The following is a 26,923-nucleotide window of genomic DNA, read 5'->3' as shown; positions in this document are numbered from 1 at the left end:
TACGGAGCTAAGTCACACATTCGGCGGCTCCCGCAAAAACGGACGTTTCCCGGTGTAGGAAGGAGTTAATAATAACTCCCCGTCAGTATATGGCTTTAACTAGGAGCGGGGCGACAAAAAAGGTGGTGGTGGACCAGAAGAAGGGAGAGAAGAAGGACAAAATGGCGGCGGGCGGAGACCAGGCAGCTTGGAGGCAGTGGGCGGAGGAGCAACAGGTGGGTATCCAGACTGAGGGGTCGGGATGGGCGATTGGGGACTGCGGTGGATATGTTATGTCTATTTTTGGTTCGGGGGGGGGGGCTTTGCATTGTTTTGGGTTACTTTTTCTCTGTTTTTCTCTTTTGGGTTGGGGAGGGTGGATGGGGCGGGTTGGGCACTGTTTTGGTTGGTGGCGGGGCCTGGTAGGTGGAGAGCACGGGATTTTTTCCCGCGCCGAAGACTGGGAGGGGCGGGGCCGGGGCAGGGAAGCGAGGATTGTTTCCCCGCGCTTAGAACGGAGCGGGGAGTGGGAGAGCCTGTGGATGGGGAGCGGGAGAGGAGGGTGTGCCACACAATGGGAGGAGTCGAAGGGGAGGCGGGAGTGGCCGGGGTCAGCAGGAGTCAGCTGACTTGCGGAAGTGCAATGGGGGATTAAACCAGCTAGGATGGGTCCTAGCCGGGGTGGGGGGGGGGGGGGGGGGGGGGGTTGAGTGGAGGGGTGGGAATCGAGTTGCTGCTGCTAAGGTCAAGGAGGAGCTGGAGTGAGTGGGGGGGTATGCCGCTGTGGGGAACGGGCTGGGTGTGAGGTGCGGGCGTGTGGTTGGCCGAGAAGGGGTCATGGCTAGTCGGCGGGGGAGGGGGGCGGGTAGCCCCCTGATCCGGCTGATAACCTGGAATGTAAGGGGACTGAATGGGCCGGTTAAGTGGGCCCACGTGTTCGCGCACCTGAAGGGGCTCAAGGCGGATGTGGTTATGCTCCAGGAGACACACCTGAAGGTGGCAGACCAGGTAAGACTGAGGAAAGGGTGGGTAGGTCAGGTGTTTCACTCGGGGCTAGATGCCAAAAATCGAGGGGTGGCGATCTTGGTGGGAAAGAAGGTGTCATTCGAGGCGTCGAGCATTGTGGCAGATAATGGCGGTAGGTACATAATGGTAAGTGGTAAGTTGCAAGGAGAGAGGGTGGTACTGGTCAATGTGTATGCTCCGAACTGGGACGATGCGGGGTTTCATGCGGCGTATGTTGGGTCGGATCCCAGACTTGGATGTGGGGCGCCTGATAATGGGGGGGGGGGGGACTTTAACACGGTGTTGGATCCCGGCACTGGATCGCTCCAGGTCTAGGACGGGTAGGAAGCCGGCGGCGGCTAGAGTGTTAAGGGGATTTGTGGACCAAATGGGAGGGTTGGACCCTTGGAGATTTGCAAGGCCGGGGGCTAGGGAATTTTCATTCTTCTCACATGTCCATAAGGCTTATTCTCAAATTGCCTTTTTCATTTTGAGTAGTAGGGCGCTGATAGCGAGAGTAGAGGATACCGAGTACTCGGCGATAGCCATTTTGGACCACGCCCTGGACTTGGAGATGGTGGAGGAGAGGGACCAGCGCCCGCTGTGGCGCTTGGAGGTCGGGCTGTTGGCGGACGGGGGAGGTGAGCGAGTGGGTCCGAGGATGTACAGAGGTACTTGGAGACCAACGACAATGGGGGGGGGTCCGAGTGGGGATGGTATGGGAGGCACTGAAGGCGGTGGTGAGGGGAGAGCTGATCTCCATTAGGGCCCACAAGGAGCGGAGGGAGCGGGGGGAGAGGGAGAGGGTGGTGGGGGAGATGGTTGAGGGTAGACAGGAGGTATGCGGAAGAGCCTGAGGAAAGATTGTTGAGGAAGAGGCGCAGCCTCCAGGCCGAATTCGACCTGGTGACCACCAGGAAGGCGGAGGTGTAGTGGAGGAAGGCCCAGGGGGCGGTCTACGAGTATGGGGAAAAGGCAAGCTGGATGCTGGTGCATCAGCTTCGGAAGCGGGGACGCAGCTAGGGAGATCGGGGGAGTTAAGGACAGGGGAGGGAGCGTGGTGCGGAGTGGGGTTGGCATCAATGGGGTCTTCAGGGACTTCTACGAGGAATTGTACCGATCCGAGCCCCCACAGGAGGAATGGGCCGTTTCCTGGACCAATTGAGGTTTCCAAAGGTGGAAGAGGGACTGATAGTGGGACTGGAGGCCTCGATTGGGCTGGAGGAGCTGATCAAAGGGATAGGAGGCATGCAGGCGGGGAAGGCACCGGGGCCGGACGGTTTCCCTGTCGAGTTCTATAAAAAATATATGGACCTGTTGGGCCCGCTGTTAGTTAGGACCTTTAATGAGGCAAGGGAGGGGGGGGCTTTACCCCGACGATGTCCCGGGCACTGAACTCAGTGATCCTGAAGCGGGACAAGGATCCCCTGCAATGTGGGTCTTACAGACCGATTTCCTTGCTAAATGTAGATGCCAAGGTGCTGGCGAAGGTCTTAGCCACGAGGATTGAGGATTGTGTGCCGCAGATCATCCATGAAGACCAGACGGGGTTTGTGAAGGGGAGACAGTTGAATGCGAATGTGCGGAGGCTTTTGAACGTTATCATGATGCTGGCGAGGGAGGGGGAGGCGGAGATAGTAGTGGTGATGGACGCTGAGAAAGCCTTCGATAGGGTAGAGTGGGGGTACCTGTGGGAGGTGCTAAAGAGGTTCGGGTTTGGGGAGGGGTTTGTCAGGTGGGTAGGCTGTTTGTATGAGGTCCCGATGGCGAGTGTGGCCACAAATAGGAGGAGGTCCGAGTACTTTCGGTTGCACCGAGGGACGAGACAGGGGTGTCCCCTGTCCCCCTGCTCTTCGCACTGGCGATTGAACTGAGAGAGTCGAGAATCTGGAGGGGGTTGGTGCGGGGTGGGGAGGAGCATAGGGTGTCGCTTTATGCGGACGACCTGCTGCTGTATGTGGCGGACCCGGTGGGAGGAATGCCAGAGGTAATGAGGATCCTTAGGGAATTCGGGGACTTTTTGGGGTACAAGCTCAATATGGGGAAGAGCGAGCTGTTCGTAGTTCAGCTAGGGGACCAGGAGAGGGGGATTGGCGAGCTCCCACTAAAAAGGGCGGAGAGGAGCTTCAGATATTTGGGGGTCCAGGTGGCCAGGAGCTGGGGGGCTCTGCATAGGCTTAACTTTACAAGGCTGGTGGAGCAAATGGAGGAGGAGTTCAAGAGGTGAAATGCGTTGCCGCTGTCCCTGGCGGGTAGGGCGTAGTCAATCAAAATGTCGGTGCTCCCAAGGTTTTTGTTCCAGTTACAGTGCCTCCCCGTGTTTATCCCGAAGGCTTTTTTTCAGGCAGTTTAACAGGAGTATAATGGGGTTTGTGTGGGCACGAGGGACTCCGAGGGTGAGAAGGATGTTCCTGGAGCGGAATAGAGATAGGGGGGGTGCTGGCGCTGCCCAACCTCTGTGGGTACTACTGGGCCGCCAATGCGATGGTGGTGCGCAAGTGGGTGATGGAGGGGGGAGGGGGCTGCATGGAAGAGGGCTGGAGAGGGCGTCCTGTGTGGGTACGAATCTGGGGGCGCTGGCAACGGCGCCGCTGCCGCTCCCTCCAAGGAGATATACCACGAGCCCGGTGGTGGTGGCGGTCCTCAAAATTTGGGGGCAGTGGAGGCGGCATAGGGGGGAAGTTGGGGCCTCGGCGTGGACCCCATTACGGGGGAACCACCGGTTCGCCCCAGGAAGAACAGGTGGAGGGTTTTTGGGGTGGCACAGGGCAGGGATACGAAAGTTGGGGGACCTGTTTGTGGACGGGAAATTCGCGAGCTTGGGTGAGCTGGAGGAGAAGTACGGGCTCCCCCCGGGGAACACCTTCAGGTGCTTACAGGTAAGGGCGTTTGCCAGACGGCAGGTGGTGGAATTCCCGCGGCTACTGCCACACACAGTACAGGACAGGGTGCTCTCGGGGACGGGGGGGGAGTGGGGAAGATCTCGGAAACTTACCAGGTGATGCAGGAGGAGGCCTCGGTGGTGGAGTTGAAAGGTAAGTGGGAGGATCGAAGAGGGGACGTGGGCAGATGCCCTAGGGAGGGTGAATTCTTCCTCTTCGTGCGCGAGGCTCAGCCTCATACAGTTTAAGGTGCTGCACAGGGCACACATGACCGGGACAAGGATGAGCCGGTTCTTTGGGGGCGAGGACAGGTGTGTTAGGTGCTCAGGGAGCTCAGCAAATCACACCCATATGTTCTGGGCATGCCCAGCGCTGGAGGAATTTTGGAAGGGGAAGGGCGTAGCGAGGACGGTGTCGAGGGTGGTAGGATCCAGGGTCAGACCGGGCTGGGGGCTCGCAATATTTGGGGTGGCAGAGGAGCCGGGAGTGCAGAAGGCGAAAGAGGCCGGAATTCTGGCCTTTGCGTCCCTGGTAGCCCGGCGAAGGATTCTCCTTCAGTGGAAAGATGCGAGGCCCCCAAGCGTGGAATTCTGGATCAGCGATATGGCAGGGTTCATTAAATTGGAGAGGGGTGAAATTTGCCTTGAGAGGGTCGGTACAAGGGTTCATTAGGCGGTGGCAACCGTTCTTAGACTTTCTGGCAGAACGATAGACATTGGTCAATGGCAGCAGCAGCTCGGGGGGTGGGAGGGGGGTTTACTTTATTTTTGTTTATGTTATTTACACTGGAAGGGTCTGAGGGGGTGTATACACCTGTTGTCTTAAGTCGGGGTGTTAATGTTAATTTATTATTTAGGTACAGGAGGGGAGGGGTTTGGGGGGTTGCTTTTTTAGATTGTGTTTTGTACTTAACCCCTGTTGGGTTCTTTTCTCGTTCTCATTTTGTTATTGATATTTTATGAAAACCTTTAATAAAAATTATTTTTTTAAAAAAATTATTTTTCTTCCAATTAAGGGGCAATTTAGCATGACCAATCCTACACTGCACATCTTTGTGTTGTAGGGGTGAGGCCCAAACAGACACGGGGAGAATATGCAAACTCCACACCGACAATGACCCGACATGATCAAGAGTTTAAAGTTCAAAGAGGATTGGACATGTGGAACCTAAAGAATGGACAGAAATAAACTGTTGAAAAATAAGCAGAAATAAATAGTAATTAACGTGAAAGCGGTTGAGAAAATGAAAGTCTCTGAATTATAATGGTTCATTTTCCAAAAATGAAGGGAGATGTTAGGAAAATAGGAGTTTTAATATTTTGTCTTTTGTAGTATTCTCATACACTGGAAATCAAGCTGTGGATGTGTGATTGGTTTAAGTGGATTACAGACAGAATGACTGCAAAGGGAGATCAATGTGAAGAATGTGGGGCGAAATTCTCCGTTATCGGCGGAAAGTCCGCCGATCGGCGCAAAAAACGGCGCAAATCCGACTTGCGTCATGTCGGAAAAATGGGTCGATAGTCTCCGGCCCGAAATGGGCTAGCAGCGACGTAACGGGATCCGCGCTTGCGCAGTGGTTCACGCCGTGCAGCGTCATACGCGCTGCACGGCGTGACGGCTCATAAGGCCGCGCTGCTCCCCCCCCACCCGACCGCAACACCCGACCGCAACACCCGACTGGATGGCTGGCCGTCGCTCAGCCCCGAGGTTCGAGTCACGCGATGTGGAGGCGCTCCTGGACGCGGTGGAGCAGAGGAGGGGACGCCCTGTATCCCAGGCACGGCCGCAGAGTTGCCCCACGCCACAGCCGGCGTCTGTGGAGGGAAGTGGCAGAGGCCGTCATCGCTGTGGCCCTGACACCACGGACAGGCACCCAGTGCCACAAGAAGGTGAACGACCTCGTCAGAGCAGGCAGGGTGAGCCTCCCCCATATTCCCCCCTCCCCCATATACCCCCTCCCCCCATATCCCCCCATATCCCCCATATCCCCCCTCCCCCCATATCCCCCCCTCCCCCATATCCCCATATCCCCCCTCCCCCATATCCCCCCTCCCCCATATCCCCCCCTCCCCATATCCCCCATATCCCCCCTCCCCCATATCCCCCCTCCCCCATATCCCCATATCCCCCCTCCCCCCATATCCCCCTCCCCATATCCCACCCTCCCCCATATCCCCCCTCCCCCCATATCCCCCATATCCACATATCCCCCCTCCCCCATAACCCCCTCCCCCATATCCCCCCTCCCCCATATCCCCCCTCCCCCATATCCCCCCTCCCCCATATCCCCCCCCCATATCCCCCCTCCCCCATATCCCCCCTCCCCCATATCCCCCATATCCCCCCTCCCCCATATCCCCCCTCCCCCATATCCCCGATATCCCCCCTCCCCATATCCCCCCCTCCCCCATATCCCCCATATCCACCCCTCCCCCATATCCCTCCTCCCCATATCCCCCCTCCCCCATATCCCCCCTCCCCCATATCCCCCCTCCCCCATATCCCCCCTCCCCCATATCCCCCCCTCCCCCATATCCCCCCTCCCCCATATCCCCCAAGTGAATCCAGCCCTAACCTTAACCTCTGCAATGCACGCGCAACCGATGGCGTGCATTCATATACCTGCCTAACAGTGTTGCCTTTTACCCCCTGCCACCCCCCCCCCCCCACAGGGGAAGCGCGCACACAACAATAGGGAGCATGTGAGGACTGGAGGAGGGCCCGCTGATGAGAGGCCACTGACCGTACACAAGGAAAGGGCCCTGGAACTGGCTGGCGGACCTGAGGACCGGGAGGTTGCTGATGCAGAGGTCGGGGGCGTACGAGCGAGTGAGCCACCGACAGCCCGTCCCCATATCCCCCCTCCCCTATATCCCCCTCCCCCGTATCACCTGATCACTGCCTGATGTCTAACCATGCATGCTTCATTGTGTATCGCAGGACCAAACATCCAGGCACCCATCCCCGCAGATGCAGACCGCCCGCAGGATGCCCCTCGGAGGCCACGGGAGATGGAGAGACCCGCACCCTCCAGCATGCGACACCCCGCAGGATGCCCCTCGGAGACCACAGGAGACGGAGAGACCCGGACCCTCCAGCATGCGACGCCCGCAGGATGCCCCTCGCACACCACGGGAGACGGAGAGACCTGGAGCAACAGGGAGACGACACCCCCCGTCACGTGCGGGAGCGACCACCCCCAGCGATGAGGGGGGCAGCCACAGGCCCCCGTCACATCCGAGCCAGGACACCACTACCCAGGACACCACTATCCAGGACACCCTACCCGGGACACCACTACCCAGGACACCCCTACCCGGGACACCACTACCCAGGACACCCCTACCCCAGGGACAGCACTATCCGGGACAGCCACTACCCAGGAAGACGAAATACCGGACAGTGACTCAGAGTGGATGGGTGGAGACGAACCCCCACCCCAAAGTGCCATGGACTCAGAGTGGGACGAAGAGCACGACACAACGCCACTGCTGTCACCAAAACCCTCCACCATCGCAGAAACACTCACCACGGTTGGGCACTTTAGTGATGAGGCGTCTGGTACACTCACTGGTGCGCACAACACAGCCGTCCTGGTACAGCAGGTGGAGGTAGGAGCAGCAGCGGGACCGGGCGGTCGGAGGGCAGCCCAGGCCAAGCGAACATCTGCCGCCCAGATGGATCCCGGATTCCTGCAGTTACCACACCCACACATAGATCCGATGCAACCACCGACCCAGAGACGAGCGAAGAGGGTGACGGGCGGCTTGCGGCGGCTGCGGTTGCAGGTGGAGGAGTCCACCCGCGTCCAGGAGCTGGGAGTGGTGCCAGTCATGCGTGCCACCCAGGCTGACACCGCACGGGTGGCGTCCGCAGTGGAGGCAATGGGTGCGACGGTGTCAGACATGGGGAACGGTTTGCGAGGCCTGGGGCCTTCCGTGCAGGCGGCGTCTGTGCCCCAGGAAATGGCTGCCCTCTCACAGGAGGCCATGAGCCAGTGCCAGCGCCAGATGGCAGAGGCGCTCAACGCCATAGCCCAGTCTCTGCAGGCCATGGCCCAGTCTCAGCAGGCCATGGCCCAGTCTCAGCAGGCCATGGCCCAGTCTCTGCAGGCCATCGCTGAGGGCATCGGCGCCAGTGGCCATGTGCGAGCCGGCGTCGCACTGTCACAGACAGGGTTTGCCAACCCCCTGGGCTCCATGGCTGCAAACCTGCAGACCCCTGTCGATACCAGCACGGGCCTCCAGGACTGGCAGCGCCAGATGTCGGGGGGGCGTCGGATGGCCAGTCCGTTCGCATCCCCCACCCATGTAGAGGCCTGGGGGCCATCGGGCACCCCGAGGGAGGAGGAGGTGGTGTGATCCGTCCCGGCTCCCTCTGTAGGGGAGGTCCCGGTACACCGTGACACCTCGGACTCCCCCCTTCCGTCCCAGGTGCATCGGGTGGGCAACGGGCAGGACAGGCTGGCAGCTCGCCATCCCAGTCGCCCGGGCCGCAGCCTGGCCTATCTAGGCCAGGACGCCCCAGGAAACGGCCGCCAAAGGGATCCAGTGTCAGAGGGCAGGAATCACAGGAGTCCACCTCCAGTTCTGCTGTACCGTCTGGGGAACCACGTAGACGTAGTCAAAGGGCCCGTAAGGCCAAACAATTAGACACTGAGTAAGTTGGCACGGGTGCAGGGCACAGATGAGTTTTAGGGGCTAGGGCACGTGCATGAACTCCTTTGGTTATTAAAGTCAATGTTACACCTACCGAAGCTGCCTTTGTGCTCTGTCCAAAGTGTGCGGGGGTGTCATGTACGTTGAGCGCAAGTGTGTGTGTGAGGGGTGGTCTTACCTCAGCCCCAGGTGAGTCTGCCCCTTTCCCCCTGGGCCGCCATCAACATCCCCCGGGCAGAGGACGGGACCGTGCGCTGCAGTGTCACAGCCGCATGCAGGGATGGTCCGGGTGGATGGTGGTACTGTGGCCATGGGTCAGACATAGTCCAACGATGTAGAGCCAGGAGCTCATCGCAGGGCGGGTTGTCATCATCCTCCATGGCCTGCGATAGACACGCGTCCACCCGCAACAGTGTGAGCCCGGCCGTTGTGCCGCAGATGGATCGGCAATGGGGGGGGGTGGTGTGCATGCGGGTGGGGTGGGTGGGGGTTGGGGAGGGAGGTGAGGGTGCTGGGTGGGTGGATGGGTGGGGGGTGTGGGTGGTCGGCTGTTGCCATGGTGTGCGGTCTGTGGCCATACTACCCGATTCCCACGCCCATCTAGTCAGTGAAGCGGGCGTCTATCAGTCTGTCCCGTGCCCGCTGGGCCAGCCGGTAACGGTGGACAGCCACCCGCCTGTGTCTACCCCGTCTGCCCTGACCATTGCCCCCATCCCCCTCATCTGGGGAGGACTGGGCCTCTTCCTGCTGCTCCTCTACTCCGCCCTCCTCTGCCTGCGGCACATCGCCCCTCTGCTGGGCTATGTTGTGCAGGACGCAGCACACCACAATGATGCGGCCGACCCTATCTGGCCGATACTGGAGGGCGCCCCCAGAGAGGTCCAGGCACCTGAAACGCATCTTCAGCACGCCAAAGCACCTCTCGATCACTCCCCTTGTCGCTACATGGGCATCATTGTAGCGGTTCTCCGCCTCATTGCGTGGACTCCGTATAGGCATCATCAGCCACGATCGCAATGGGTAGCCCCTGTCGCCCAGCAACCAGCCCCTCAGCCAGGGATGGCGTCCCTCGTACATGCCGGGGATGGATGACCGCGACAACACGAATGAGTCATGTACACTGCCTGGGTGACGGGCGCAGACGTGCAGGATCATCATGCGGTGGTCGCAGACCACCTGTACGTTCATCGAATAGGTCCCCTTCCTATTAGTGAACACGGCCCTGTTATCTGCAGGTGGCCGCACGGCGACGTGCATCCCATCGATCGCGCCCTGGACCATGGGGAACCCGGCCACGGCAGAGAAGCCCACGGCCCGGGCATCTTGGCTGGCCCGGTCCACGGGGAAGCGGATGTAGCGGTGCGCCATGGCATATAGGGCATCTGTCACTGCCCGGATGCACCGGTGCACCGAAGTCTGCGATATGCCGGACAGGTCCCCACTCGGTGCCTGGAATGACCCCGTTGCATAAAAGTTCAGGGCCACCGTAACCTTGACGGACACGGGGAGAGGGTGTCCCCCGCCAGTGCCACGTGGTGACAGGTGTGCCAGCAGGTGGCAGATGTGTGCCACGGTTTCCCGGCTCATCCGGAGTCTCCTCCTGCATTCCCGGTCCGTGAGGTCCTGGTATGACTGCCGGGGCCGGTACACACGGGGCGCCCTCGGGTGCCTCCGTTGCCGTGGGGCCGCGACGTCCTCCTCCCCCTCCTCGTCCTGTCGGTCAGGTGTCCCTCCAGCCTGGGCGGCTGCCGCCTGCCCCTCTGTGGCAGCCTGCGCCGCCTCTCTGGCACGCTCCTCCTCCTCCTCCTCCTCCTCATCCAGGGCAACATAGACATGAGCGGCTGCCACCACGGCGGCCAACATCGCAGGATGATCTGAAAACATGACGGCCTGGTGGGGGGGAGGGGAACGACGACATGTCATCATTGCCCATATCCCCTCCTCCCCCCATCCAGGTGGCATGGACCGCATGGGTCCAACTGTTGGAGGCTGGCACCTGGCCAGGTGGACCAACTCACTTGCCCTCCCATCCCCCTCCTCGGCACGGACCCCCCCCCCCCCCCAACCTCCACCCCAGCACGGACCCCCACCCCCAACCTCCACCCCGGCACGGCACGGACCCCCCCCCAACCTCCACCCCAGCACGGACCCCCCCCCAACCCCCAACCTCCACCCCGGCACGGACCCCCCCCCCCCAACCTCCACCCCGGCACGGACCCCCCCCCCCAACCTCCACCCCAGCACGGACCCCCCCCCAACCCCCAACCTCCACCCCAGCACGGACCCCCCCCAACCTCCACCCCAGCACGGACCCCCCCCCCCAACCCCCAACCTCCACCCCGGCACGGACCCCCCAACTTCCACCCCAGCACGGACCCCCCCCCAACCCCCAACCTCCACCCCAGCACGGACCCCCCCCCCCAACCTCCACCCCAGCACGGACCCCCCCCAACCCCCAACCTCCACCCCGGCATGGACCCCCCCCCCCAACCTCCACCCCGGCACGGACCCCCCCCCAACCTCCACCCCAGCACGGATCCCCCAAACCCCCAACCTCCACCCCAGCACGGACCCCCCCCAACCTCCACCCCGGCACGGACCCCCGCCCCAACCTCCACCCCAGCACGGACCCCCCCAACCCCCAACCTCCACCCCAGCACGGACCCCCCCCCAACCTCCACCCCAGCACGGACCCCCCCCCCCAACCTCCACCCCAGCACGGACCCCACCCAACCCCCAACCTCCACCCCGGCACGGACGCCCCTCAACCTCCACCCCAGCACGGACCCCCCCCAACCCCCAACCTCCACCCCAGCACGGACCCCCCCCCCAACCTCCACCCCAGCACGAACCCCCCCCCCCCAACCTCCACCCCAGCACGGACCCCCCCCAACCCCCAACCTCCACCCCGGCACGGACCCCCCCCAACCTCCACCCCAGCACGGACCCCCCCTCAACCCCCAACCTCCACCCCAGCACGGACCCCCCCCCAACCTCCACCCCAGCACAGACCCCCCCCAACCCCCAACCTCCACCCTGGCACGGACCCCCCCCCAACCTCCACCCTGGCACAGACCCCCTCCAACCTCCACCCCAGCACGGACCCCCCCCCAACCTCCACCCCAGCACGGACACCCCCCAACCCCCAACCTCCACCCCGGCACGGACCCCCCCCCCAACCTCCACCCCGGCACGGACCCCCCCCCCCCAACCCCCAACCTCCACCCCGGCACGGACCCCCCCCCAACCCCCAACCTCCACCCCGGCACGGACCCCCTCCCGGCACTCCCCCGGAGCCCAGCCTACTCTAACCACCCCCCACCCCCCCCCCCGCCGCACACACACACACACAACCCGAGACACACCTCTCCTCACGCAATCAGACTGCGGCCACGCCATTTCCTGCCCAGAGCCAACCCCCCAGGCCGTCACTCACCTCCACGCTGGTTCACGTCGACGTGAATCAAACCTCCTTTTCATCGGCGTGACGCGGTGCTCCAGGCTCACGCCGATGAAAAGGAGGTTTGATTCACGTCGACGTGAACGGTCATCACGTCGACGGGACTTCGGCCCATCCGGAAGGGAGAATATCGGCAGGCCGAAAATCGGCTGCCTTGCGCAGACCCGTGACATTCTCCGCGGCAGCGGCGCCATTAACGCCCCGCCGACTTTTCTCCCTTCGGAGACTTCGGCGGGGGCGGGGGCGGGATTCACGGCGGCCAACGGCCATTCTCCGACCCTCTGGGGGATCGGAGAATGACGCCCGTGAAGGCAGTTGGTTTGACATGGTGATGACCACAGGAAACCAGGAAAGCTCAAATAAAAATTGACATAAGGCAACAGAAAAATTGGTTGGAAGTTAGCTGGTGCAATTCAGATGGGAACATATACAAGTTGGAATATTGTACATAGATGAGGCAAAGATAGTGTAAGTTTACTTTGAAAAATAGGGAGCAAATCACCCAAAAAATGACTAAGGGCTGGATTTTTCGGCCCACTCGCCGCACGAGCGCCACGGATGGGACAGGGACCATGTAAAAGTCCGTTGACCTCAAGCAGGAATTTCCGGTCGTCGGGAAGGTGCAGCCGGAAAATCCAGGTATAAGTGTTATTTTGTTCAGGTTTGCTGGGGTGTTTCCCGCCAACATTTTGAGTGAGATCCAGACCGGTATTCACCCACACGTAGTCATTTTTTGTGGGCTTGGGAGTTTCTCACCGGTCAATTAGGGCAGCACGGTGGCACAGTGGGTAGCACGGCTGCCTCACAGTGCCAGGTACCCAGATTAAATGCCATCCTTGGGTGACTGTCTGTGTGGAGTTTGGCATTTTTCCCATGTGTGCGTGGGTTTCCTCCGGGTCCTCTGGTTTCCTCCCACGGTCCAAAATTGTGCAGATTAGGTGGATTGACCATTCTAAATTTTCCTTAGTGTCCAAAGGTTAGGTGGGGTTATGATGTTACAGGGATGGGGTGGAGGTGTGGGCCTGGGTAGAATGGTCTTTCGGAGGGTCGGTGTAGACTCAATAGCCTCAATAGCCAAGTAGCCTCCTTCTACACTGTAGGGATTCTATGATTTTATGAATCCCACACTTGTGGAATTGTTTTCTGCAGTGGGAAACAAAACTCATCGATCAGGGGATTACCATTGATCAGAACCTGAACTGGACTAGCTACATTAATACTGTGGCTACCAGGGCAGGTTAAAGGCCAGGAATCCTACGGCAAGTAACTCACCTCCTGACTCTCCAAAGCCTGTTCACCATCTACAAGACACAAGTGAGGAGTGTAATGGAATACTCTCTAGTTGCCTGGATGACTGCAGCTCCAATAACAGTCAAGAAGCTCGACATCATCCAGAACAAAGCAGCCCACTTGATTGCTCCCCCTTCCACAAACATGCAAACCCTCCACCACCGACGAATAGTGGTAACCTTGTGCATCATCTACAAGATGCACTGCAGTGACTCACCAAGGTTCCTTAGACAGCACCTTCCAAACCCACGATCACTACCATCTAGGACAAGAGCAGCAGATACCTGGGAACCCCACCACCTGGAGGTTCCCCTCCAAGTCACTCACCACCCTGACTTGAAAATATATCGCCATTGCTTCGCTGTCGCTGGGACACAATCCTGGAACTCCCTCCCTAACAGCACAGTGGGTGTACCTACACCTGAAGGACTGCAGCAGTTCAAGAAGGTAACTCACCTCCACCTTCTGAAGGGAAACTAGGGATGGCCAATAAATGCTGACCTAACCAGCGAAGCCCACATTCCCTCAATGAATTTGTTAAAAACCGGCTCCTCAGAGGTGCGCCATTTTGAAATGGTTCCTTGATCTCAAAGTTAGTTTGAGGGTCCCCCACATCCCTCATCCATGGACAGTGTGACCCCCCTGCAGACATTGGCAACATCCCCAATCCTCCCCTGTGGGACAACCTCCCTCCATCACTAAAAGTTAGCATAAGCTCCATGTCCACCACCCAGGCATAAGGGTGACCCTGCCCCACACCCATCATCCTTGTTGACATCGGGGAATCGCTGCCCCTCAAATGAGCATACTCCACTATGGGGTCGCTGAGGCCTCCCCACCTTTAGGGCACCCCTTTCAGGACCACCCCTTTCCTGGGCATGGCCCCCTCTGGCCCTGTCCCTTGGCACCTCTAACCTGGCACTGCCAATCTGTCACACGGGCAGAGGCCTGGACACCCCAGAAGTGCCATCATGGCAGTGCCAGCCTGGGTCCATTTCTGCCAACTGCCTAACCTTTGCGACCCACGGCGGTCGACCTTCGCAACTCATGCCACGTTCGGTTACCTTTAATGCAAAAGGGTGCGTGGTCCACACAATCTCACTCCAATCAGGTTCACAGGAGAAGGGGGCATAATGGTATTGTCACTGGATTGGTAATCCAGAGGCTCAAGGTAATGCTCTGGGGTCCCGGGTTCAAATCCCACCATGGCAGCTGGCGAAATTGGAATTCAATAAAATTCTGGTATTAAAAGTCTAAAGGTGACCATTGATGATTGTGGTTAAAAACCCATCTGATTCACTAATGTCCTTCAGGGAAGGAAATCTGCCTTTCTTACCCGTTCTGGCCTACACATGACTCCAGACCCACACAACGATACGGTTGACTATTAACTGCCCCCCTCCCCCACACTGAAATGGCCTAGCATGGCACTCAGGTCAAGGGCAATTAGGGATGGGCAACAACCCAGCTAGTGATGCCCACATCCCAAGAACAAATTTTAAAATATATTAGGTGCAGACTTCCGGCAATCCCTTTGTGCCATCTTCACCTTTATGAACAGGAAAATCCAACCTCACACATGTAGGTCGTTGTGAATGGCAATACCAACAAAATGCTTGCTTTATTCAGCACTGGATACTCATGAGAGATGCTACTCCTGAATGCTGACAGCCTCATGGGCTTTTGGTGTGTTTTTAATGTGGTATCACAGTTCAGGTAAAGCAGCTTAATCTTTTCATTTGCAGTAAGTCAGTCAAAGCTTTGGAAGGGTCACCTGGACTCGAAACATGAGAGGTGGGATTCTCTCGAATCCGCGCGATGGCCCGACGCCAGCGTAAAAACCGGTGCAAACCACTCCGGCGACGGGCTGACCGGAAGTTGCGGAATTCTCCACACTTCTGGGAGCTAGGCTGGCGGCGGAGGGGTTGGCGCCGTGCCAGCCGGCGCCGAAGGGACTGCGCGAGTTAGCGTGGTTCAGCGCATGCGCAGACCGGCCGCCGTATTCTAGCGCTTGCCCAGGGGGAGGGGCCTTCGCCGCGCCGGCCATGGCGGAGCCCTACAGGGGCCGACGCAGAAAAAAGGAATGCCCCCACGGCACAGGCCCGCCCGCAGATCAGTGGGCCCCGATCACGGGGCAGGCCACCGTGGGGGCCGCCCTCCAGGTCGGATCCCTCCCCGCCTCCCCAAAGACCGCACCAGCCAACTTACCTGCCAGGTCCCGCCGTGTGGGACCATGTCCAATCCACGCCGGCGGGACTAGCCAGAAACCGACAGCCGCTCGGCCCATCGGGGCCCGGAGAATTGCCAGGGAGGCCGCTGCCAACCGCCCCCGACCGGAAACCGGTGCCGGAGAATACGGCAGCCAGTGTCGGAGCGGCGGGGCGGGATTCACACCGCCCCCGGGGATTCTCCGACCCGGCGGGGGGTCGGAGAATCCTGCCCTAGCTCTTTTCTCTCCCTACAGGTGCTTCAGATCTGCTGAGAGTTTCCAGCATTTTCTCTTTTGGTTTCAGGTTCCAGCATCTCCAGTAATTTGCTTTTATCCACCTGTGGTTAACATTTGACTCTGGTGTCTGAACCTCAAAAGGGATTTTTCGCGAACCACTTCTCTTTCAAAATCCAAAACTTCTCCTCTCATTTGCCAGTACTTCCGTGCAGAGAACACATAGGGGGCTGGATTCTCTGTTGTCGGGATTTTCCATTGTGCCTGCAGCGCACCCACGGCGCTGACAGCGTGGAAACCCCATTGGCCAGCTGGCAGGACGGAGATCCCACCCGTAGGCTTTGCGTCCTTATTTGCATTGGCACAATTGACCAGAAAAACCATACCTCAAGAAATCGTCTTTATACTGCTTTGTTCCCTAGTTAACGTTCCTCTTTGAAGGTTGTTATCTAAAGTCCCTGGATTTCTATACAGAGCTAACACTAGCACTGCTTTGTCCTACCCTGGACCCTGCTGAGCAACTCTTTCCAGCAAATTCAGTTGTGAAATCCTGTCCAGTAGGTATAATGCCGATTTCTGTCTCTGGCTGTCTCTTCATAGAATCATCAAAATTACAGTGCAGAAGGAGGCCATTTGGCCCATTGAGTCTACACCGGCCCTAGATAGAGCACCCTACAAAAGCCCACATTTCCATCCTATCCCCGTAAACCCACCTAACCTTTGGACACTAAGGGGCAGTTTATCATGGCCAATCCACCTAACCTGCACATTTATGGACTGTGGGAGGAAAGCGGAACACCCGATGGAAACCCACGTAGACACAGGGAGAAAGTGCAAACTCCTCACAGACCAGGGTGGAATTGAAACCAGGTCCGTGGAGCTGTGAGGCAGCAGTGCTAACCACTGTGCCACCGTACCACTTTTAATTGTAAGAAAATGATTAAGCATCACAGTCCTCTTGCCTTGCTTGCTAGCAGCTGGAAAATCCTCCGTTATTTGGCGCCAAAAGCACATATGTACAGGGCGCTTGATGTCAAATGCACGTGCAGGGCACGTGACCTGCTGACTACTGCCGCTTATGGCCGGAAGACTTCATTGTTTGCATTTAAAAGCCTGTAGCGACCGGCCGCCATTCTCAATTTAAAAGCTGGTAGCAGTTGTTGGGCACTTCTCCCGTGATTTGGACCAATGCGGGAATGCCACGACTGATCGCTCTGCGACCCTTTGAACACCCGCCCATGACCCACCCGTGGGTCATGGCCCACACTCTGAAAGACCCTGAAATAGCGGTGCTGACCCTTAACTCTACTCTCTGTTTTCTCACCACCAGCCAATTTGTGAGCCAAGTCAATAATTTAACTTCCATTCCATCGGTGTCAACTTTAGCTTTTGAGGCACTTTAACAAATGCCTTCCAGTAATGCCTATAAATAACATCCCGAGACATTTCTCTGTCTACTACTTTGGTTACCTCTCAAAAAAATCAATTAAGTTCATTGGGCATCATTTATCTTTTACAAATCCAACAATATCACGAAGGATTCCTTTTGGAAACAGATAGAAAAAGACATTTTTAAATCATCAGGCCAAAGAGAGGAAATACCAGTGTGTTAACCCTCTATATATACTCTATAAATTAGGTACCTTGGGTTCAGGTTGCTGGGTTGGTATTGTGGTATAAGGGTGTTTAGAGGCAGAGCAAGGGTTAATCTGGGACTGGAGAACAATACCGCCCAAGGTGTGATCTAGACTAGAGTCCCATGACCTCATAGAGCACAGTAAGAAGTTTTACAACACCAGGTTAAAGTCCAACAGGTTTCTTTGGAATCACTAGCTTTCGGAGCGTTGCTCCTTCATCAAGTGAGTACAGTCACAGAGTCTGGAAGGAGCGAGCATAGAGACGGCACCCATGCAGGGCAGTACCTTGCATATAGTTATGGGTTACCAATAAACAGTTTATGCTCAACCATACAAGCCTCCAGACCTCTCAAAAGCCATCCAGCTTTCCGAGCTGCCAGAAGATAATGAAGCCATGAATAGCACAATTACAGAACTAAAACAAGTTAAGACTTTGTCAGAGACAGATCTAGCGAACAGTGAAAGAAAAATTAAGAACAAGGAAAAGGCTCTGTCGCAGAAATAGAAAGAAACAGAAATAAGATTGGAAAATGCAAATCCAAAGCTGAAGATCAAGGAAAAGCACTGGATGCCCCAAATGTACTGTGAACCATTGGGTGGTTGAAAAATGAAACGGCTGAACTAAAAATAAAGACCCAAGAAGATTAAGCAAAAGTTGAATAGTTAGGGAGCACGGTGGTGCAGTGGTTAGCACTGCTGCCTCACGGCGCCAAGGTCCCAGGTTCGATCCCGGCTCTGGGTCACTGTCCGTGTGGAGTTTGCACATTCTCCCCGTGTTTGCGTGGGTTTCACCCACACAACCCAAAGATGTGCAGAGTAGGTGGACTGGCTATGCTAAATTGCCCCTTAATTGAAAAAAAAAGAATTGGGTACTCTAAATTTTTTTAAAAGTTGAATAGTTGCACGAGAAAGTAAATGATCTCACAAAAGAGCATGAAGAGTCTAAGAGACAACTAGCAGAAGTAAAATTAATGAAAGTGAGCTTGAAGGATGGCACACAGATGTTAGGCTCTGCTAAGGAACAATGGTTCAGTACAGAGAACAACTTTCACATACAGAAGATGAGCTTGCTCTTGAAAAATTAGAACTTGATGAACTCCGAGTATCAGAAGTATCCAGTAAGCATTGCGAAGAGCACAATGATATTTTTGAATTTCAATCTCATCTGAAGAAATTGACATATCAGATTACAGTATGGAAGAGCAAATCCAAACTTTAAAAGCAGATAATTAAAGACAACTAAACTCACCAGAATAGTTGCTGAGGTTAATGAAAAGATTCATACGTTTGAAAAAGAATTGGAAAATAAGAAAGTTAGTAATTATTTGGCTGAAATTGTGAAACAAGTGAAAAAGAAAGTTCAATTATTGAAACATCAATGTACAGCAAGGTCATGGTGGATCCAATGGAAAGAGAAAACCCCTATACACTCTAGGAGTGAACAACATGAATGTTCCCTTTAGACGGAACAGGACAAACCCACGGTGTTCAAACAAAGCAGATGGGTTGTCAATAAACAGAAACGTAACTCGAAGGAACGGAAAAAGTGAATCAAATGGAGACACATAAGAACCAAAGCACAAAGTACAACAATTTCAACACCAAACTGACAAGGTCAACCCAAAACAACTGAGATTACCCTTCCTCCAAACATGACAGAACAAGCTCTGGAAGAATCCCAAGCGCCCAGACCTCCTAAATTTGTAAAGTCAGGGGAGTGCATTCTCCGTTTGGTCTCCCGCTGGAGAAGGATTGCACCCGCTTTATTGAATCACTAAACCACTTTTATTGAATCACTAAACCACTACAATTAACTTTACTACTCATGGTGCTTTTAGAAAGTACTTTCAGGCTGCAGTTTTCAAAGTGAAGATCCTGCACCTTTAAAGCCTGTGAAAGAATCCCAGGGTTTCTGGGTGGCTATCAATTTCCTTCCTGTCTGTCAACAGATTTTTGCTCTCTGCTGCGTGCATTGACTCACCAGCATGTTATTTCTGTGCTCCATACAAATAAATATTTGATGCAGTGATAGCATTGTTTTATTTTTGGTGCCGACACTGTCTTTCTGAATTTCGGGTATGGAGTCCGTGGAAGTGTGTGAATATTCCTGAATGTCTCAGGAGTGTGTTAATGTTGCAGGAACAATCCCAACCCCAACTTCAAATGCAGAAAAGTCTGAAAATCTCTCACCATTGTGAGGTGAAAGCAAGAAGCTCAGCTGCTTTGGCAACTGCTGTCGAAGAGCTCGCTGAAATACAATGTCAAAGCTCAAAATATCCTAGGACATTTGAGAGAAGAGGGATAAAAGTTTGCAAAGTTAAACTTTGCCTCCTCTGAAAACGAACATCAAATTAGGAGCAGGAGTAGGCCATTTGGGACCTCGGCCTACTCTACCATTCAATAAGATCACGCCTGATCTGATAGCAACCTCCATTCCACATTCACTCCTACCCCCAATAACATTTCACCTCCTCGATTATCAAGAATCTCTGTACCTCTGCCTTAAAAACATTCAAACGGCTCGATATAACCACTGCGTTGCGCCCGGTGTGAATCTGGGAGCGCACAAACAAACACTCAAGAGCTGGGCTACAGCACTGGGGATATCCACATGACCAAATCGTAAGTGTGCGGATTACGGCCTCCCTAATGTTCCCGTCTGGGATCTAGGGGCTCCTGCTGTGGGTAGGGATGAGTGTGCAGAGCAAGGATTGCCAGCACAACTGGCTCAGTGCATGACACTCTGAGGGCGAGAAGGCGGGACACACAAGGTGTGAGAGGCTTGGGGGATTTGAGGGTCCGGGGTGGAAGCCCTAACTGATTGTCTGTCTCCCTCCTCCAATTCCTTGCAGGTATAATAATATGGCTGGTTATGTCAGTCCCAGAGAGGCTGACCCAGGTGCTGGTGGCAGCCCAGGCGGCCAGATGCTGAAGCAGACAGCAGTGATGACACAGGCTGGAGGCAGCACCCCATGTGCAGGGGGCTGCCACACACCCTGCAGACCTGGCCGCCCTTCAGGCTGAGAAGGAACACAGAGGGCGACGCCAGTGACGGCCCAAGGTGTACAGGTGTCGGTGGTCTTTCGAGGAGATGGCGGACAGCAAGTGCCGCAGGACACTCAGTCTCAACAATGAAACAGTGCAACACCTGTGCCACATCCTCATGGAATGGCATGCTGTGAAGGAGGAGGGCACTGTGGTAGTCACCACTGATTGTATAATAGTTGTAACGATGATTATTAGAGGTAATACAGTAAGGCTCCTGTACTACAGGTACGGGGGTAAATCCCTGCCTGCTGGCTCCGCCCAGTAGGCAGAGTATAAATGTGTGTGCACACCCGAGCTGCCTCCATTCTGGTAGCAGCTGCAGGAGGCCACACATCTCTGCTTAATAAAGCCTCGATTACTCTCTACTCTTGTCTTGTCATAATTGATAGTGCGTCAATTTCTTAAGCAGAGATATTACAGTGATGGAACTTCGCATCAAGCCTGATCGCCTACAGCTGCAACCTCAAGCAGCCAACGCCACGTCGGCCTTCGACCACTGGCTAGCTTGCTTTGAAAGCTACCTCAGATCATCAACTGAACAACCCTCGGACGCACAGGAGCTCCAGATCCTGTACTCATGGGTGAGCTCCAATATTTTTCCCCTTATCCAGGATGAGCCCACTTACACTGAAGCTATGGAGCTTCTGAAAGGACATTATATCCGGCCGAGCAACAAACTCCTCGCCAGTGTAGCCATCTGGGATGGCCACTTTCGGTATACAAAATGGACGCTCACAGAGACTCTAGGGAACAATGGACAATACTAAGCAACAAGCAGGCACAGAGCCTGAATGTACATTTGGGAAGCAGTCAGCAGACGGAATCAAAACTCTGGGTCGATTAACATATTGATGGCCCATCTCTGAGGAACAAAGGACTAATACTCAGGTAGCCGATACTGTCTCAGACATCCCGGCACCAGTACCCCAACCGAAAGACACAAACAAAGCAAGGCCAATGGCCACCTAGGACATGCCCAGCCATCAAGACACCCGCCCCTTTATTGGTTTAGATCGATGACAATGATCAAGAAGCTGCCCAATTAATTGGGACCAAGTTTAAGGCGCACGAAACCCCTCCAAGTATAAGAAGGAACCCCCACCAGAGATTCGCTCTCTTGGATTTGGCTCTCAAGCGGAGAGACCCATCCACCAGCATCACCAGAAGCAAGTAAGTTCAAGGTCAACGCTCGCTACCTGACGGACGACCTTAGCTGTACTCCTGTTACCTCTTCGAACCCAACAGCCTCAGATCTGAACAACATTGTTCCTCTGACTAAGTGGGCTCCCGAAGTTAAGTATAGGTGTTAGCGTTAGAGATAGTTTAGTTTGTAGTATTATCGTGCATGAGTAGATCATACTGTGTGTAAATAAATACCATTGACTTTGAATTAACTAACTGGTGTATTGGCTCTTTGATCGGTATTTGGGTTGAACCTTGTGGCGGTATCGAGAGATACCTGGCGACTCTGAAAGTATACTCATAATCAGGATTAAGAAAGGCGACCTTATTGACCGACATATTTATAACCAAATAAATATAGCGACACCAGGCACCTCCTGTCCACGAAGAAGCAACTCCCCGGTGAGTCATTAGACGGATTCTGGCGTGCCCTGCACATCCTGGCGAGGAACTGCGATTGCCAGGCAGTTTCGGCTGTCGACCATACAAAACTCTTAATCAGGGACCCTTTTGTTATGGGCATGGGGTCAGCGTACATCCGCCAGCGCCTATTAGAAGGGGGTACGCTCGACCTCGCGGCGACCAGGCAGCTCGCGAACTCGCTAACGGTAGCCTCCCGTAACGGACAGTCGTATGCCCCCCGACCGCACGGCGCCATCCTGGACATCATGGGCCCCACCTGCTGCCGCCCCCAGCCCACCCCAAGCCTGCGCCGTGCGGCAGCCAGACAAATCCGGGGGGCCCAAATGCTATTTCTGCGGGCATACCAAACACCCCCGGCAGCGCTGCCCGGCGCGGAGTGCAATCTGCAAGACCTGCGGGAAGAAGGGACATTTCGCTGCTGTGTGCCAGGCCAGGTCGATTGCTGTTGTATCTAGGCCCAGCGTTCCTGCATCCCCCACATGCGACCCGTGGGCGCCGCCATTTTCGTCCCCGCAGACCACGTGCAGCCCGTGGACGCCGCCATCTTCCTCCCAGAAGACCACGTGTGGCCCGTGGGCGCCACCATATTTAACGCCATCGCCATGTGCGCCCGGTGGGCGCCGCGATCCTCGCCGCCATTTTGGACGGCGCCTCAGGACCCCTGCTCGTCGGGGACTTCGTCTGGCCATTCATCGCCTGCCACCGCTGCCGACCAGCATGGGGCCTACCAACACCAACCGCAGCTCGCCTCCATCGCGCTCTGCCATCTACTATGAATATGTCTGCTTCTGACAAGCCAATGCCAACCATCCAAGACGTCATAAGGTTACAGGAGAACGCTCCTGAGAGTGATAAACAAATGTGGAAACGGTTAGGTTGTACATATGATTCTGTTTCCTCTTTATGGACCACGCCTGCACATCAGACTTGTATGTCTGATGCGCTGGCTTTATGGGTCATTGAATGTGTACACTTTGCAACTCATTGTGGGGCTCGAGGGACTAGTGATTTGTTGCTGGACACTTGGTGGCACCCTAAAATGCAGGGGTTGGCCCAGAGTATCAGTAATCGGTGTTTGATTTGTCAGCAATATAACACCGGAAAAGGTATCCCTTGTGGGAAGGGGCAAACCCCGTTGCCCAGTGGTCCCTTTGAGACGCTCCAAATGGATTACATTGAGTTGGAAAGGTGTCAATGTTACAAATATGTTTTGGTCATTGTGGATGTGTTCAGCAGATGGGTCGAGGCGTATCCGACTATCTATAGTAAAGCTGCTCCTGTGGTTAAAGTCTTGATGAGGGAAATCATTCCCCGGGACGGTATACCAGCTCAGTTAAGTTCTGATAATGGGCCTCATTTTATTGGACAAATTAACAAGGAGTTTTGCTCCCAGTTGGGCATACGCCAGCAGTTACACTGTGCTTACAGACCGCAGGCGGCCGGGTTGGTTGAGAGACACAATCAGACCCTCAAAACTAAATTGGCAAAATTAAGAGCAGACACGGGACTGACATAGCTTAAGTTGCTCCCCGTTGCCCTCTTCCAGCTGCGGGTTACACCTGCGGGACCAGCCCGGCTCTCTCCCGCCGAGATTCTTTATGGCAGGCCTCTTAGAACTCCTTGGAGCCTGCAGGTTCCCAGACGGGTTCAGTTTCATCAGATGACTGAAGAAATGACCACCTATGTTCTAGCCCTTACGCAAGTGCTCAAGGAACTCCATGGCCCAGTCCGTGCGGCTCACCAGCCATTGCCCCAGTACCTAGCTCACTTTCAGTCCAGCCCGGTAGTTATGTCATGGTCAAAAAATTGGACTAGGAAGGGGTCGGAGCCGTGATGGGACGGGCCCTTCCAAGTTCTCCTTACCACCCCCACAGCAGTTAAAGTGGAGGGGCGAAGTGCTTGGTTCCACCTACATCACTGTAAATTGAGTCCATCTCCACTACTGTAAAAGGTCGGATACTAACCTGCCTCCCTTCTCCAGTGCTATTTTACAGGTGTGGAGCATGATGGAGTGGCTACGCATCGTCTGTCTGATCATCCGATCATCTGATCATCTACGCAAAAGGAGATCATCTGATCATCTACGCATCATCGTCTGGCCTCACTTCGCTTGGCGTGTTATTGGCGATGGACATGGAAAAGGGGAATATTATGTATCTGTGTAGCCCCAACCAATCTACAAGGATACATCACCTATGCAAAGGTGATGTTCTTCGCTGCCCCCATATACGAGGACAAGGTATCGACTCATGGAAGGTCATCAAAGTTAAGGAGAATGCAGGAGTCATGAAGCAGCTGCACCGGTCCCGGCGATGGGAAGGGAACATTATATGGACATTGCCTTGTTTTTGGAATACATGTAAATTTGATTTTGGATGTGTTAAAAGTGGTACAATAAAGGTAAAATCAGGCTGTCAGAAGAGTGTAGGAAGAGACCATGAGAAAGAGAAAGGGACTAGAGAGAGGACGGGGCGTGTGAGAAGGGAAGTACAGCTAGAACGTAGGTTACCGGGAGATACACTTAAGTTAGTTAAAGGCCAAACTGAGGAAAACCCGGGTAGTAAACCGTGGGAGCCCTCGGGGCAATAACCAAGGAGTTGTCTCAGCTACGGTTGTTTGCAATGCAGAACCGGCATGCTCTTGACTATCTTCTGGCCCGTGAGGGTGGGGTATGCGCCATAGTACAGGGCAAGTGTATCATGGGTGTTCAGGACTTGACCGCTAACATTACTAAATTTATGGATCGCATACGGGATCACTTGGACGGGATGCAGGATCCTGACTCTTGGGGTAACTGGGGATTTGGAGGATGGAAGGACTGGTTGATAAATATGGCCATGTATCTAGTGGTAGCTATCGGCTGCATCTTTGTGGGCCTGGCCATCCTTAAATGTGTGATGGGTAGAATGCGGGGTGCACTAGATCAGATCACCGCCCCAATCACCGGAAAAAAAATTTAACTGTTAAAATCCATGAGGGTGAGGCAGATGAAGGGGGGCTAAGACAGGAATTGGAAATGCAGCGACGGATCTTTTTAGATGAGGAACCGTAGCTATGGATTGGATAGTTCGGTTATCATGGAATGATAAAAGGAGGGAATGACGAATGTGATATAAAATAGTTACTTTAGAGTTACTAGTTAATGTATGTAGAAATAAGCCACTTTGATTCTGGCAGTTAGGGACAAAGGGGTTTGAGACCGCATGGAAAAAGCAGGAAGAGGTGTGTCTATGAGAGTGATGCTGCATTGATAGGGGCCAGAGAAAGGGATTGGAAGTGAGCCAATCAGAATAGATCGAACAGGTCAGGAGGGACATAGGCTGACCTATGTCCGTCGAGTATGTGAAACTTGATACCATTTGAATTGATTTTGCAGAGATCCCTTTGTCTTTTAGTTCAGTCGTTTTCTGGGGTGTAAGAGGCTGGATGTCTCTTACGTTTCTGTAAGATGATTCAAGCTTGCAAGCTAAATAAATAACTTCTTTTTACGTGCAAATCCATCTCAACTTTTATTGAGGCCAGACTGACAGAGAAAGAAATTTGGGGATCAACACCAGTCCCGGCCGCACAACCTTGCAACCGCCATGACGACGGTGAAAGTCGATGGGCACAAAACCTCCTGGCTGCTTGACTCCGGGAGCACGGAAAGCTTCATCCACCCCTCGACAGTAAGGCGCTGCTCTCTCGCGGTACACCCCGTTACCCAGAAAAACTCCCTGGCCTCCGGATCCCATTTTGTGGAAATCTGGGGGTACTGCATCGCCACCCTCACCGTCCAGGGCGTAGAGTTCAGCAACTTCCGACTCTACGTCCTCCCCAACCTCTGCGCTGCCCTGTTACTCGGCCTGGACTTCCAGTGCAACCTCCAAAGCCTAACTCTAATATTCGGCAAACCCCTATCACCCCTCACTGTATGCGGCCTCACGATCCTTAAGGTCGACCCACCTTCCTTGTTTGCAAACCTCACCCCGGATTGCAAACTCGTTGCCACCAGGAGCAGACGGTACAGTGCCCAGGACAGGACCTTCATCAGGTCGGAGGTTCAGCGGCTGCTGCGGGAAGGGGTCATTGAGGCCAACAACAGCCCAAGTGGTAGGTGTAAAGACTGGGGAGAAACACAGGATGGTCATTGACTACAGTCAGACCATCAATCGGTACACGCAGCTCAACGCGTACCCCCTCCCACGTATATCTGATATGGTTAATCAGATTGCACAGTACCAGGTCTTTTCTACAGTGGACCTGAAATCTGCCTACCACCAGCTCCCCATCTGCAAGGCGGACTGCCAATACACTGCGTTCGAAGCAGACAGCCACCTTTACCATTTCCTTCGGGTTCCTTTCGGCGTCACTAACGGGGTCTCGGTCTTCCAACGTGAGTTGGACCGAATGGTTGACCGGTACAGAGTGCCACCAGGAGCACCTTCCCGTACCACCTTCCCGTACCTAGATAACGTCACCATCTGCGGCCATGACCAGCAGGACCACAACGCTAACCTTCTCAAATTTCTCCACATCGCGGGACTTCCGGTGACGGCGGGCGGGAAGCGGCCGCACAATGGAGGGCTCCCGTTCGGGAACGGCATTTTCGGGGCTTTAAGCCCGGTCCCAGGGTCCACGGAGGCAGCAAAAGCAGGGAGAAGGCACAGAGGAAGCAGAGTGAAGGCACAGCAAAGAAAAATGTCGAGGGTGAGCAAAAAAACAGCCGTAAAAAAAACAGCTGAAGGTCCGTCGGGAGGTGGAAAGGTCACCACGGGGTCACCAAGGAAAATGGAGGCTGGAGCACCAGGGAAGGCCGCACTGCTTACGGCTGAAGAAATAACTAAGGTGATGGCTGCGGAATTTGAAAAGCAGTTCGCGCAGATTGCGAAATGTATGGAGACGGTGAGGAAGGAGATGAGGGAGGTTTTGAG

Source organism: Scyliorhinus torazame, chromosome 11 (genome assembly GCF_047496885.1).
Source record: "Scyliorhinus torazame isolate Kashiwa2021f chromosome 11, sScyTor2.1, whole genome shotgun sequence".
In the NCBI taxonomy this organism is placed as follows: domain Eukaryota; kingdom Metazoa; phylum Chordata; class Chondrichthyes; order Carcharhiniformes; family Scyliorhinidae; genus Scyliorhinus; species Scyliorhinus torazame.
This window is presented reverse-complemented; position numbering follows the sequence as displayed.